Source organism: Hibiscus syriacus, unplaced genomic scaffold, assembly GCF_006381635.1.
Source record: "Hibiscus syriacus cultivar Baekdansim isolate YM2019G1 unplaced genomic scaffold, ASM638163v2 tig00110515_pilon, whole genome shotgun sequence".
In the NCBI taxonomy this organism is placed as follows: domain Eukaryota; kingdom Viridiplantae; phylum Streptophyta; class Magnoliopsida; order Malvales; family Malvaceae; genus Hibiscus; species Hibiscus syriacus.
The window spans coordinates 276,529-286,749 of record NW_024062769.1 but is presented as its reverse complement, the minus strand read 5'-3'; the positions used below and the strand labels follow the sequence as shown (position 1 = coordinate 286,749).

General features: G+C 33.2%; 1 pseudogene; it reads left to right on the top strand.

Moving 5' to 3' along the window:
* The first annotated feature begins 6,210 nt into the window (after positions 1 to 6,210).
* LOC120130158 lies at positions 6,211 to 9,737 on the top strand (annotated as a pseudogene).
* The last annotated feature ends 484 nt before the right edge of the window (positions 9,738 to 10,221 follow it).

The window sequence follows — 10,221 nt, the reverse complement described above, 5'->3', positions numbered from 1 at the left end:
TGGTTATCATTTGTAGAAGAGTTCAAGAATAAGTACATGAATGACCAGTTCATAAAACAAATAAGCTCGAATATATGAGCTTGAAGCAAGGGAATTACACGTGCATGTGTATGAGTATAAGTTTAATAAGTTAAACAGATTTATTGTTGAGTTGATTTTGATTAGGAAGGATAAGTAAGAACATGTGATTGGTTGTTTAGGGCTTGCGTCTTAAATTAAAAGAATGTTACTGGTTTTGAAATTTTTCTCATTTCAAGAAATTATTAATCGCGTTAAAGTTTTATAAAGAGCTCAGAATGAAAAGATTGGAGAACAAAAATCTCATATGATTAAGAGAATTAGTGCTTTATATAGTTAAACACCATTAAAGAAAGATAGAGATTCTGATTTTCAACTTTAAACCAGATATGAATTAGTTGTATTCTCTGTCAGAGAATCAAATCAGATGAGAGTCAGACAGACTAAAATAGCAAGGTATGATATTTGAAGATTAAATAAGGAGTTAATTAATGATAAGTCAGGGTTAAAGATAACCTTTGTGAATTGGGTTAAAAGCCTTGTTAGAAGTTATGTAAATTGAAAAAAAAATTATTTTAAATGAATTAGATGAGTATTGAAATCTGGTGATTTTTGAAACAAGTGGAGAAAACATAAGTATAATAATGATAAAGAATAAGTTTTTGTGCAAGTAAAGATGACTATAAAAGTCATGTAAATGTGATAAGGAGTGATAGTTAAGGATAAATATATGTAATATATAAGAGCATGTGAGTATAAAGAACATGATATGGTTTAGTTATGTATAAGATAATAATGATTATAAAAAAATAATAAATGAAATGGTTGATTTTGAACCAAATGAATTGTATTATGGATGAGTGAGAATGAAAGTTTGATAAGTGAAAGAAATAGGTGATGAATTATTTTGAATGGAAAGAATACATATATGGATAGTTTGATGAAGGTTTATGTTTGGATTGAAAGAAATAAGTTGACCAATAAAGTAGTGTGATAGTGAATGTATTAAGTTAAAGGATTTGTATGTTTGACGGAAACTAAGGAATAATAGATATATAAATAGTATTGTGCAAGAGTGTATATGATAAGGGATTTGCATTATAGATGAAAAGAGTTATCAATGGCTAACAAAATTATGTTATGGAAATGTATTGGAAATTATAAGATATTGTTAGGTTATGATAACCAAATATGAAGTGAATTTGAATACAATGTATATTTTAATTATGTAATGTGATAAAGTGAATAAGATAAGGATTGAATGTTCAAGAGAAGAGTAATAGAAAAGTTTGAGAATGAGTATATTGGTGAACAGTTTACAAGACAAAGAAAGTTGCAGTGTTTGATTTTTTTAAAACAGAGAAATAATATTGCGTGTGAGTAAGATATCGTTGAAAAAAAATTAATTAATGTGTTATTAAATAATGTTTAAGGATATCCACTATACTAAAGCGGAGAATTTAGATGAGATAATTTAGTTTCTATGCGGTTGAGCTAAAGTGTGTTAAACAAATATTATAATATGAATCCTAGAAGATTCATTGATTATTTTATAAGATAGAAGACATGAAATGTTAAGTGTGAATAAAGAAAATTACATGGCGAATGAGAATATATGTGGATTTGATAAGTTAAGTAAACTATTGTTGAGATAATTTGGATTGAAAAAGGGGTATATGATCAATTAAATAGGGCTTGTGCCCTAGATTGAATAGTTGTTATCGGCTAGTCGTAAGAGTAAAGGTAATAGAGTTATAAGATTGAAAGAAAAGATAAAGTGAGTTAATTAAGTCTGATATGGATTTGAATATGGTCATGTATTGGGATCATATAGATATGATGACGGCAAAGATAAGAGTATTTACAAGTTTTAAAAGGAGCTGTGAGGAAGAATAATATAAGTACAAGAGATGGTGAAGAATAAAGTTCTTTATAAGTAAAGCTAATTATCAAATTTATAAAGATGTGATAAAGATTGGTAATTGGAGATGAATATAAGTGATAGGAAAAGAGTATGTGAACATGAATTAAAAGATACGATCTTTGTATAAGGAGATTTTGATTCTGGATAAATAATGGAATTTAGAAACAAAAGGATGAAGTATAAAGGATCATATGTGATAAAGGTTATATGAAAATTTAGATGATAAGTTCGATATAGAAATATGAGAAGTGTGAAGGGTGATGTGAAAAGATTGTTTAATTCTATAAAGTATATGTTTAATCACATTTGATGAAGATTTAAAGTTTTGTTCTTGGTCAAATGATGACGGAATAAAAGTTTAGTATAGTTATAAGGTAATTAGAGATTAATGAATAAATAGATTGATTTATGATATGGAGTTTGAAAATGAATGTTATTGTTTACATGATGAGTAATATTGTATGTAATTTTAGAAAGATCAAAGGAAAATGCAGAGTAGAAGAGAGAAAAGACAGGAATAAATTGAGATTATTTGTTACTGTTTATATGATAAGTGACAGTAGATGAATGTATAAACGAAAAAAGAAGTTGAAAAGCTAGTTTCAAATAATGTCAAGGAAGATTAAGTGAGAGAAGCAACATGAGAACTTTAGAAGATATGTTCATATCAATGTGTGTACAATGAAAATTCGAGGACGAATTTTCTTAAGGGGAGGAGATTTGTAACATCCCAATTACCAGGTAAGTGACTAAATTGTAAGAGTTTATAAATTTAGTTGGTGAATTAGAATCAAGTGATAAGTCTAGTGATTTATGGAGGAATTTTGTGTGTTGGGTATGATAGTAAATATGGAATTATAATAAGGGTAAAAGGGTTATTGAGTAAATAAAAGAATAAAATAATAATTGAGGGTATTATAATACCCATATGAATGAATTGAAGAGATAAGCTTTGAGACTTATCTTCTTCATCTTCTTCTCTCAACGTGAAGACACAAGCTTAAGGTAAGAATCTAAACCTTGGTCGTTTCTTTGATTTTTAGTTTGGAAATGGAAGTTTGGATGTTATACAAGCTAAAGGAAAGCTTATATGACATTAAAACAACAAGATATGTGTTTTAGAGATGGATTTGAAAATGGGTTTTTAGATGAAATTTTGATATGGATGAGTTTTTCAAGTTTGAATAAGATTTTTGACTTGTCAAGAAGTTAATTAAGGAATATGGAGTGTTAGAATTGATTAATATCATGTTTGAAATTTGGGTATGATTCTTAGTTGTAAGAATTTGAATGAAGTATTGGAAATAATAAAGTGTGGAATTGATAGAAGTTAGTTAAAATGGTTGTAGTTAAGTTGGTGGTATGAAAGGAACTTTGTATGAGAAAATTTAGTGAAGAATTGGTGATTTTCGGATTTGAACAGTAAATTTCTGGATAAAATTTCCAGATTATGCAGAGGGAACCAATACCCCCTGGGGGGAATCGATTCCCCCTAAATGAAAAATTGAATTTTTGGTTCATTGAACCGGCTTAAGTTATTAACATCAAATTTAAGGTTTAGGCTTCTGATAGTTGTTTTGAAATGTTATATTTATGTAGATATTGAGCCTAAACAAGTTCTGGAATAATCAAAGGATTAGGATTGAATCAAAGCAAGCAAGGCTAAGGTGAGTGCAATTTAATTGTACTTATATCGGAAAACATTGGCTCGCGATGAGTCAGTGACGGAGTTACTATGGTAAGAAGTGACTCCTAAAATGTTATATGATTGGTATGATTCTTATGAGTGCATTTTAGTTTATAGGATTATAAGGAATTGGACTTGTGATAAGTCTATTTTCAATAGTTGTTGTGTATGGATTATTGATTATAAGGATGTGAATGACATAAAAAGTATGTATACTTGATTATATGAAATGATATGTGCTTATATGTGCTATGTGATTTATGTGATATGCCATATGGGAAAATAGAGTATGAACTTTAGGAAAGGATTATATGATGTATATATGAACATATGTGAACAAAATAAGACATGCATGTTTACATGAATACATGAGAAATAATATAGGTAATATGATATGAATCTATGTGACTACGTGAGAAAGAATATATGTCTATGAGAAGACATAAGAACAAAGTATAAGCTATGTGATATATGAATATGAATTCATATGAAAAGTGACATGTATTACATGAAAGTAAACTACGTGATTATATGCACATGTGAATGTGAATCACATGGAAATGTTCTACGTGTAAGTGAATTATGTGTTTATGAGAATATATGAAATAATATAAAGAATAATGCCCATGATATGTGTCATGAGATCTAGAGGTATAGTTGGCATGCCAAGAGTAAAGGGTCTACGCGGTCCTTCGGGACAAATTCTACGTGGTCCTTCGGGACGTATATGTATTCTTTGGAGCATGTATGAGGTCTTTTGAGACACATGTTTGATCCTTAGCATATATATATTATTCTTAAGGAGTTTATATGAGGTCCTTAGGGACATATTATATGGCACTACGGTGCAATTCTACGTGGCACTTCGGTGCATTTCTACGCGGTCCTTCGGGACAAAATTCTACGTGGCATTACGGTGCAAATTTATACGAGCTGTGGTGATAGCATAGTGCACAACCTCACAGTACTCGCATACCTTAAGTTCTCAGTAATGTACATGGGCCTATAAAAGACATTGAAAGTATTTACAAGATTCATATGTGATATTGTGTGCATTCCTAAGTGAAATGTATTTGTTATATGAGATTGGTAATTATTTATGCAATAGTGAGATTTGAAGTTTATATTATATGCTGATATAGTATATAAAGAAATTAGTGATGATCAAATGAGAAATGATAAGTACAAAATCATATGATAAATAGAGATTATGATGATGATGGTATATGAATATGTATGCATTTTATTATATGAAATGTTATATGGTTTTCCTATATATTTTATATGCCTCACTAAGTCAACGACTTAGCGTGTGATTGTTTCATGCGTAGGTTATGAGAAGATGACGGTTGATAAAAGTTACTCAAGACAGGTCAGTTTCTCCTTTCCATAGATCAGATCAGAAAAGAAATGTATAATGTGTATTTTGTAATAACGATAGTGGTTGGCATGTAAATAAATGATTAAATCTAATAAGTTCTAATCGGTTTTGAAAAGTCATACGAATGAGTTTTGTAATGTTTTAATGAGTATATGTAATTAATAATATTCAATTTATTTTGTTAAATAAATTTGGAAACATAAATGGGAATTTTTATAGTGATGAAAGGTTAATTTTTATAAGTTAATATGTAATTTTCGGAAATTACTGTAGCAGTTACTATAACATAAACAGTAACCGCGAGTTTGAACAAAATTTTCCAGTATCTTAGAGGGGAACCGATTCCCTGCTACAGGGAATCGATACCCCCACTGTTCATCGTACTATTCACTGTTCACTATTCACTATTCACTATTCATATAGTATTTTATTGTTCACAAATACGTATTTTTGAACTCAAAATTTTATAACAAGCACAAGTGAACCATATATGGTCGTATTTTCTTAATATAAATTAAAATGCTCAATTATTTTGAAATGAAATCATTTTTAAAAGTCAATGTGACATCTCGGACTCGTATTCGGGTCGGGTACGGGTTGGGGTGTTACACCTAAACCTAAGGAAGAACAAAGGTACAAATCGTGACATCCTACGACTCCAACGATCATTTTGATAACAAGGATGACGATGTTTGACAAGGGAGATGGCAAGGACGACATAAGCTACATTGGACGACAAGGGAGTTGGTAAGGTTATTGTTAGAGATTTTATGGTTGATTTTAGGGATTTTTATGGATTTGAGATTTTTTTTTGTAATTTTAGAGAGATTAATATTTTTTAAATAAAATAATATTTTTTTGAAAATAAAAATTTTCAAAATTACTTGAATATGACATGTGTTACTTAATAGAATCTTTTAATGTAATTACGATTAAGACGCTTAAAATAATAATGTTTGTAACATCTAGATTGACCGAAAAATTTTGAATACCTAAGTGAAAATGAAAAAAATTATAGTATGTGATTTTTTTTTGTATTAAGCCTGAGTCTACAATTACACGGGGTATAATACTTTTGAGAGGGACAAAGGAACCCTAAAGTTCATTAAGTTCGAAAGTGGTCCACAACGTAATCAACAAGTCTGGGAAACGCGTTTTCTAATTTCAGATTGTAGCATTCAAAACTGGGGTCTCTCCTTCTTCCTTCTTCCACTCAAACGAATACTTTGAATACATCAAGGTCTTCGTTGAATTATTCTTCTATATTTTTTATTACCATAACAAGTTAATTGAAAGACCAATTAACGTGTGGGAGTATAAGCCAGTAAGAATCAAAGTCTCCTCCAAGAAAATCGCCATTATCTGTCAGTCTCAGTCGGTTCATTTTTATGAATCTGTGGCGTTTGCAGAGTCAGTCAACTCCACTCCTAACACAATCACCCATCATTTTTCCCATGAGTTTCCACTTGGAAATTCTCAAATCCCCCATGTTAATATCATTCTATTTTTATAACCTTATACACCTTTGGTGAGCTTATAACAAAACCCGAGCTTAAATTGATTCTCCCATAGAGCTAAAATGAGGAGTTTCATTCACAGCATATCCTTCTTCTTATTCTTATTCTGTATACTTCCTTTTGTCTTGTGTCAACTAGATTCAAACCAGATGAACACGATGATCTATATTTCTCGGCAGCTTGAGCTTGACACAGCGAATTTATCCTGGAATGCTACAAACCCTTGCCATTGGAGAGGAGTTACGTGCAACAGCCACTCTAACACCTCCGTACTCTCTCTTTCTTTCTCGGGATTTGGTCTCTTGAACTCCAGCTTCCTCTCCATGGTTTGCCAGATAGATTCGTTGCAGTCGCTTGATTTTTCCGACAACTTTTTCGAATCAATCCCAGGTGAGTTTTTCAACACTTGTGGAGAGATTAATGGGTTAAAGAGCTTGAACTTTAGTAAGAACATGTTGTCTGGTTCTTTGCCCACCTTTCAAAAGTTTGCTGGACTGGAATCATTGGATCTGTCTTTCAATCTTTTGAGTGGAGATATTGATTCAAAGTTGGATGATTTGAGTGCACTGAAAAGCTTGAACCTTAGTTCCAACCATTTCAATGGCAATGTTCCAAGCCGTCTTGGAAAATCCAAGGTCTTGGAACGGCTTGAGCTTTCTGTGAATAACTTGACAGGGAAGATACCAAGTGAAATTGGGGAGTACAGGAATTTGATAGTGATTGATCTTAGTGGGAATAGAATTAGTGGAACTATACCAGAGTCTGTTGGAAACCTTACCAACTTGGAAATCCTTATTCTGTCTTCCAATCAGTTAAGTGGAGCAATCCCTGCAGGCCTTTTAGTTATTAAAAACCTGCAAAGGTTCTCTGCTAATCAAAACATGTTTGTTACTCTTCCTAGAAACATCACAAATTCTCTCAAGATATTAGATCTTAGCTATAACGAAATAACCGGAAGAATTCCTCCGGAGTTTCTATTACGGTCGAGCTTGCAGACTTTGGATTTGTCTTATAACAGGTTGAATGGATCAATACCTGAAATCTTGTCTTCTAGTTTGGTCAGGCTAAGGATGGGTAGCAATTCACTCAGTGGCCCTATTCCTGCTGCACCCTTTGCATCTTTGGCGAACTTGACGTATTTGGAGTTGGAAAACAACAGCTTTACCGGCAGGATACCGCCTCAAATCGGTTCTTGCCGGAAATTGGCATTGTTGAACATGGCTCAGAATAAGCTGAATGGGGATTTGCCAGTGGAGTTGCTGAATCTTACTCAACTTCAGGTTCTGAAACTTCAATTCAACAACCTTGGTGGTGAAATCCCAAGTCAGATTGGACAGCTAAACATGTTATCTGTTCTTAATATCAGCTGGAACTCACTCAATGGGACCATACCTTCTTCAATTTCCAATTGTGGAAACTTAACTAGCCTAAACTTGCAAAACAATGATTTCACTGGTTTCATACCTGATAGCATCAAGAACTTGAAGTTTCTGTTAGAACTCCAGCTTGGCAAAAATAAACTGCAGGGCAGGATTCCTGATATGCCGTCTAAGTTACAGATTTCTTTGAATCTCAGCTCCAACCTCTTTGAAGACGAGATTCCAAGGACTCTTTCCGGACTGGAGGATTTGGAAGTTCTGGATCTCTCTAACAACAAATTCTCAGGTCAAGTTCCTGATTTCCTGCTTGGCTTGCCTTCTTTGTCACTGCTAATACTTTCAAATAATCGGCTTTCCGGAGTTCTTCCTAACTTCAGCAAACATGTCAATCTCTATTTTAGTGGGAACCCAGGACTTCATTATCCACAGCATAATTCTCCAGTGTCACGTAAAAACAGAAAACCAACTGCCATGACAATTGGCATTACGTTTGCAGTTACTGCTGTTGCTGTAGTGTTAGCTGCAACTTTGTTTCGTGGGAATCCTCGGGAGGTAACTTGTTGACAGCAAACGGGATCCATAGATCAAATATTGACTTCACCAAGGCCATGGAAGCTGTTGCAAGCCCTGCAAACATTGTGCTGAAAACAAGGTTTTCGACCTATTACAAAGCTTTGATGACTTCAGGAGCAAGCTATTACGTTAAGAAGCTTAACTGGAGTGACAAGATATTCCAACTGGGCTGCAATGATAAATTTGAGCAAGAGCTAGAGGTGTTGGGGAAGCTAAGCAATTCGAACATCATGATTCCTCTGGCTTATGTATTGACAGTAGACAGCGCATATCTGTTCTATGAATTTGCCCCAAAGGGTACACTCTATGATGCTCTTCATGGAAGCTTGAAAAATTCTTTGGATTGGGCGAGTCGTTACAGTATAGCAGTCGGAGTAGCTCAAGGCCTTGCGTTTTTGCACGGATGCAGTTGGAGTCCGGTCCTCCTCCTAGACCTTTCGAGCCGAGGCATCGTGCTCAAGTCCTTGAAGGAACCACAGGTTGGAGACATCGAGCTTTGTAAAGTAATCGACCCGTCCAAGAGCAACGGAAGCCTTTCTACGGTTGCTGGCTCTGTAGGTTATATTCCTCCAGGTGAACAAATCTGACATGCATCTATATTTTTGCTATTGACACGTGATTACCATTACTCAATTAACGATTTCCATTTAATATGATATGTTTTGACAAAAAACTAAAACGTTGAAGTTAAAATGTTCTAAAAAATGAATAAGACACAAAATGACCATTTATGCAAACTTTGGGGATATTTTTATCATTATGCCTTTGCTATTTACGTATGAAGTCCGAGTTGTCCAGCTCATTTTGTTTCTCTTTGGTGGTTCAGAGTATGCATATACAATGAGAGTGACAATGGCTGGAAATGTTTATAGCTTTGGGGTTGTCCTGCTGGAATTGCTGACAGGGAAAGCAGCAGTGAGTGAGGGAACCGAGTTAGCCAAGTGGGTATTAAGTAACTCAGCAAGGCCAAATAAGCTTGACCACATCCTGGATTTCAACATCAGTAGAACATCACTGGTGATCAGAAACCAGATGCTTGCCGTTTTGAAAGTTGCACTTGCATGCGTAAGTGTTTCACCAGAATCAAGGCCCAAGATGAAAAGTGTGTTAAGGATGATCCTCAATGCAAGATAAATCATCTCTTGCCACATAAGCCTCTGCCTTCGTATATATATATATATACCTTAAATTACATACTCGGCTTTGTTTCATACAAATCACAAAAGGTTTAAAAAAACTAGTAGAAATAGTTTTCAATGCATGTCCATATGTAGAATATACTTGTCAATTTCAATTTTGCGTCATGTAATATAACAGTGCCATAGTAAAACTCAATTCTGTAAGTGTAGTAAAACTCAATTCTGTAAGTGTAGTAAAACTCAATTCTATAAGTGAAATCTTTGATTGGCTCTTAAAAGTTTAATGGGTCTAACATTCTTTTTCGCAACTAATTGAGTCTTAATTTTTAGGGTAAACTATTGAATGACCACCCAACTATAAGCTTGGTGTCAGTATGACCACCATTTTCAAAAATTGAGTCAATATGACCACTTAACTTATTAATTGGTTTCAATATAATCACTTACCGTTAACATTTAACATGAGCGTTTACAAGACAATTAATATATTTTTATAATTACATATTTGATCCTCAGTACTTGTACATTCAATCAATTTGGTCCTAATTTTAATTATATTTAATAAATTAACCATCCAATTAGGAGGTGACACATGACAACTCC